Here is a 6,000-nt window from a genome sequence, read left to right on the forward strand (position 1 = left end):
TATGGAGGTTTCATAGGATGCATTTTAAGACTGAAGTAGAGATTCAGCTGTAAGCTTTTAGACCAGAGGAAAAATTCTGCAAAAACCACACAGAAAACAAGCAAACAAACTTATGTATTCAGATACTAACATTCTTCATTTTATCCACACACCAAGCTGGCAAAAAATTGATAATATTTGACAGCACATGAAGCAACTTCATGTCAGCATCCTAACCCTGAAACTGTGACAATATTCAATTTACAAGATAATCAGTATAGGGCAGCTCTTGAAAGACAAAAAACATACAAAAGTAAAAGATACATAGTAAGACTGAAAGCAGAACTAGTTAGTGCAGTTGGGTGCTTCTCAGTCACATGCTAGGGGTTCTTTTAGTACAACCTCATGCTAACAAAGGCTATCTTGCTAAGTGTGTCAGCTCCCATAAGACCGTGGAGGCTGAGAAAAGTATTTTATAGTGCTATTTCCTCATGGAAATCACCATCACTTGAAAGACCTCTTTGCCAAAGAGAGTGCATATTTCAGCTAAATGCTGAGCATGCTTTGTGTCTCTGAGAAAGCAGCTGAATGTGGAGCACCAGCACTGCTGGGGGTCGGTAATTCCTGTGTCTGCTGCCCCAAGGGACAAGTGCTTCCCCTCTTGGAGCCTTTCTACTGCCTCACCCTACAGAACAGTCCATCTTCCAGAGCCAGCTGCTTGCCCTGAGTGCTCTTACCAGTTCCAGAAGCCACTGGGCTGGCAAAGGTGAGGAAGTATCAATACATTTCACAGTGCTCATTCTCCACCCTTAACTTTGAGGCTGATGCTCTGCTCAGGCCACAAAGATTACCCCTCAGGCAGGGGGGCACTCATGTTTGCAAGCTATCTCCACTCTCAGGCACCTTAGAAGACATTCTTTACACAGCTCAGGCAAAGTCCCTTCTTGCCTGGCGCTGAGCACTGGACAAGAACGAGGCAACAGCATTTTGGCCAACTCTGCCAGGGCAAGCCTGCATCTGACACATGCCATGAGAACTGAGAGTTCACACAGAGCATTCCTGGCTTGAAACATCCTGTCTGAAAGTGCCAGACATGGTAAACTACACAGAGCTGAAATTTTTGACCTTGGAGGGATGAAAAGCTGAGTCAGCCTTGCTGGGATTCAAAGCACTCAGGAGTCCAGATATTTGAAACCTGTCTTTCATTCACCAAACGGGAAGGGAAGAGCTATCTGGACTTTTAATTTATTCCCCCTTTTCCTCAGAACCAAAGCTTTTCTGAAGGCTTCTAAAAACTAAGAAAAATTTGGTTCAAGAAAGCTTATTTTGATACTCAGTGATTTTTGTGATGACCCTTCTGACACTATATATACACATAAGCATGACCATACCAAACTAGTTGAAGAATTTATATTAGCCATTTTCAGCAGTTTTTTAATGGATATGAGAAACACAGCTGAGGTCTGCCTTGCTCTCTGCCAGAGTCTCCAGAGGCTGAGAAGCCTGGGATGGGAGATGTTTTTTCAGGAGAATTCTGGATTGTGACAGTGATGTCAGATATGATGCCATCCGTTGCCACTTTCACTCACTTCATGTCCTGTTTCCTGTTCCTTCACTAATCTAGGCTCCTTTCAGCTCTCCATCCAGCTCAGCTTTTCCACTGATCCCTTCCTTTCCTTCCTACCCAAGAAAAGACTTGGCCCAGTCTGAGTGACTCATTATTGGGGTACATATACAACTTCCTTATTTTCTGCAGCTAGAATCTGCTTTAACGAGTGTCTATTTTTAGAAAAAAAGGAAAAACAAAAGCCACCTTTACCCTGCCCAGTCCACAGAAATACTAGTATTCAGACATAAATTAGTTGCAAGGTGATTTCTTGATGTCATCTTTTCATTCATATATCACTAATTTTTTCCCAGTAACACAAGTTTAATGTCCCATTACAAAATGTAAAGAAATTTCATTATAAAACATGGGCCATACTTAAAATACAAAATATAATATGTCAACACAGAAACATGATATCTTTTAATATACATGAGTTTTTCTTTTAAAAGCAACTCTGCAACTTCAGACATTCTGCCCCTCCCTGAAGCTGAGCACTCAGCAGAGACCAAAAAAAAAAAAAAAAAAAATCAAGCCCGGAAGTTTGTCAGTATTTCTTTCATGATGCAGCAGTGACTTTTGCAGAAGTGTGCAAGTAGACTAGGACATGGCATGCGAATTTTCTATAATTATTTCTAATTCCTCAATTATTTTGAAAAAAATACTTCACCATCATTGTGGAAATGCCACCAATTCTAATCAATGCCTGAGCACTTCTGAGAGAGATCCTCTTTAACTAGACTTTCAAGGGATGTGATTTCCTGAAGACAGCTTCATTCCAGATCTGTCAGATGTGGGAGGCACAGGACACCCACCCACTGTTCTACTGTAGCCTGACCTACAAAAGAGAAAGTTCAGAGCACAGGGTTCCCTCAACTCCTCTTTAGAGAGGAAAGAAAACTTCCTTCCATGGAAGGTACACTCTGATCCCCTCTAGGTAAGCTTTGCATTGTTGTATGGTGAAAAATAAACCCTACAAAGAGCTAAAATTTTACCAACTTCCATTGCTGTGGTCAGGTTTTATCCTCAGCTCCTACAGTTGCTTTGGGAAGAACCAACCCTCTGTTTCTCTCTGCCCTGAGCGCTAAGCTATGTAAGAGCTACTTAATTGATGATATAATAAAACCCTTCAGAGCAAAGTAAGATTTAACAGTAACATCCTTTCACTTCACAAGCACACGCCCATCTCCAGCTCCACGTCAGTATGATTGTGCATATACAGAAGAGCTCTGGCCTTCAGATTAACTGTCCAAACTCAGCTACTTCAGGGAAGAATACATGTATTTACAAAACATCTTGCCTTCAGTAATGGTATAAGGCCAGTTGTATAACAAAGCTGAAAGCAATACAATTTTCACACTGTGAAATGCTGCCTCACTTATACCACTTATGAATCTACCTCAACAACAAGAAGAATTGTATGACACCTTTAGTGTTTCTACATTAGGTCATGCTCTGACTCAGAGGATCAGACTTGCTCTTCATAGCACGACACTCTTCATCACTCCATACTTTCCCATATCCTCACATACAGATCTCAGTGGAACACTTGAGCCCATACAAAAATTAACAGGAAGCATTGTATAATCAAAGTATTCAGTAGAAGTCAAAATTAGCCAAGATTACAAAGAATCAAGTAGTGTCATCACAGCTCCACTATTAGCAGGTGTTTCCCAGGGCAAACAATGCTGTGAGAAGTGTGAGGAATAGAGAGTAACAGGAGCTTTTTTTAAAAACAACATGGTTTGTAATATTATCAGGGGGAACAAAAAATTCTTCACCAGTGGCTTCATAGTAGATCATGTCTCCATTAATACCATCAAAAGTTGGGGTTTTTTTCACCCAATATGTTTCCCCGAGTTTTAACACTGATCTGAGAAATTCTAGTTGTAATCAAGTCACTTCAAAAATCTAAGAAAACACATCTATTAATATTATTGACAATTATAATAAAAGCGTAGTATTTAAACCAGAAATATCTTATGTCCATGTCTTACTAACTGGCCTTTTATGATGCCTAAAATTGCACATGAAAGGCATTGCTCCTCACCAGCTCTGATTCTGACACTAGGCAGGCATGCCCTGCCCTACCCCCATCCTCCTGCTAACTCATCCCTTCCGAGTTTGCCTGATGGGAGCAGAGCAAGTGCAGGAGACCACTACTTTCATACTGGAAAATGCATCAAAAATAAATAAAACATTATTCTAATAATTAATTTACAGTCATTTGCTTTGTGTTTTGCAGTGGGGAAAAAACCCAAGAGGTGCACCCAGACCATGTTGAAAAAAGCATATGATTCTGTACAGACTGTCTAATTAAGATATAAGAGCTCTATTCCAGCTTGTGCCAAACAAGACCATCACACACACACCCCCTACAAATATCTTATTATATTCATTACTTTATCAAATATAAAGGACCAAGCCCCAAAAGTAATAATATCACTACAAAATTAATGGTTGCTTTTTTCTTGCTGCACTTTTGAAACATAAACTACACAAGGAGAAACAGAGCCAGAGACCACTCCCTAATTCCTAGTGGACATATTGATCAATTAAAATGACATGTGTCTGGTCTTTTCGTTTCTTCTAATACCAAGCAGCTGAAAGACAATATTTCAAACATGCAAAATCAAGCAATAATGTTGCTATATACCATCCAGCAAGATTAACTTGAAGTTAAGCAAAATAAACCTAGCCTTCAGAAGCAAGACCTTAGTACAACATAAACAAATATTGGACAGTGCAAAGAATTACTAAATACTGTAGACAGAATTTTAACCAGCTTTTTAAATATAAAAGACAGGTGTTTTCTTCCCAGGATAGAGGTGGAAACCTTTTTAATTATTCCTATTATTTTATTCATAGCAAACCCCCTCAGAATGCTTGAATCTTTGGTTACACCTTTTACTGCAGTTGCAGCAGAAAAAAAAAGCTTGTTTTCTTTGCAGTAAAAGATAGACATAGAATTCACTAAATTCATATTACAGTTTAAAAAACAGAGTCAAAGAAAGTGAAACAGTAGAAGAGCTAAAAGCTATTGTCCTTTCAAAATATTTGGTTATTTTTTGACAATTAAATCTATGTTTTGCTTTTTTAAGAATACCAGTAGGAATAGGACAGTACTGAACCATGTTTAAAATCAGTACTGTTCCAGTTGCTTGTTCAGCACTGGTTTGCACAGTATTTTCTGTGCTATCATGTTACAGAAGGCCAATGAAAGTAAATAGGTGATGTTCATGCTATTGAGATAAAATAGGTTCAAAGAGGAACTAAACATAATAGGAGTGCTTAAATGAAGAAACAGGGAAAGGAACAAGCTATGTTTATAGCATTAGAATTGAAAACAGCTATTCTTCCATTTAAGCAAATCAGACAGTAGCTACTTTAATTGGATTGTGAAATTTAAATACATTCTCTTCAAATATTCAGGCTATTATCACAAATGCAAAGGCAATTCTAAACATTCAGACTGAATGCATTTTCTGTAGGCCTTTGTCTTAGCCTGTCTGCCTGAAAATAATATTTAGACACGCAGCATCTTTCTTCAAAATGATTGTTACAAGGCAAAACCCACACACTTGCATTAGGAAAACCTTATAAAACAGGAAAAAATAACCCTGCAATTAAGAACAGCACAATATTTTGCAACTCACCATGTCCTGTTCAAATCATCCTCTTTTGATGTTTACGGCACATCTGTAAGATGCAATACTAGGAGGTGCCTTGTGTGACCTGCTGCATGATGCTGTGACATCAGTTCAGATGATGCAGCTCATTATGGGAAAGACTGCTGTTGCTATGGCAACTGAGATGTGATACGAATCCTTACTGCATTTCCAGGGGAGCCCGAGACAATACGGAAGCCCTTTAAAGAAACAGACAAAATGCAAACAGGCTTTTAAAGTGTGGTGCCATGGGTTTTAGGATCCGTGTTCGTATATGCCTGTTGTTAAGGAATATTTTAAATTATTCCTATGTGAAGATGCAGGATCCAGATGTATGAGTTATAAATTATCTCTATATTTAAAGCTTAATATCCTGTGTGTCAATTTAAGAACAAATCTTTTAAGTCAAATGTGGTTATCATGTAAGGGAACCTTACTTAAAATAAGCAGTCAGTATCATGATTTTAACACTAAGGCTCTAAAGACAGTAGTTATTGAACAGTATTTTAAGAAATACATCTTTTCACCCTGCCCCACCCTGCTCCTACACCCAATCTGTCACTTACAAGAAAAATCTTGTTGCTAGGGAAAAACACTTGATACTTCAAAATGAGCAGATTTAACACTGCTGAATGAATGACAATGAGTTTTAAAAAAATGGCTGGGGGGTGGCTTTTTATTCTGGAGAAGGTAAAGAAGTTTCTAGACAACCAAGTAAAAAATCTCCTTATCATTTTTCAACTGCAG

The 6,000-nt window shown here is 38.5% G+C and overlaps 1 protein-coding gene across 3 annotated transcripts in view; it reads right to left on the bottom strand.

Annotated features, from left to right (window-relative positions):
• AKAP6 (A-kinase anchoring protein 6) overlaps positions 1-5,380 on the bottom strand; it is a 265,979-nt gene extending 260,599 nt beyond the window's left edge. For all 3 annotated transcript variants that reach the window (XM_033061959.2, XM_033061958.2, XM_033061956.2), the window contains exon 1: positions 5,242-5,380. The gene's annotated coding sequence lies outside the window, so the exon portion shown is untranslated. The remainder of the gene's footprint in view (positions 1-5,241) is intronic.
• Between the last annotated feature and the right edge of the window lie 620 nt (positions 5,381-6,000).

The sequence above is a fragment of the Catharus ustulatus genome, chromosome 6 (assembly GCF_009819885.2).
Source record: "Catharus ustulatus isolate bCatUst1 chromosome 6, bCatUst1.pri.v2, whole genome shotgun sequence".
Lineage (NCBI taxonomy): Eukaryota > Metazoa > Chordata > Aves > Passeriformes > Turdidae > Catharus > Catharus ustulatus.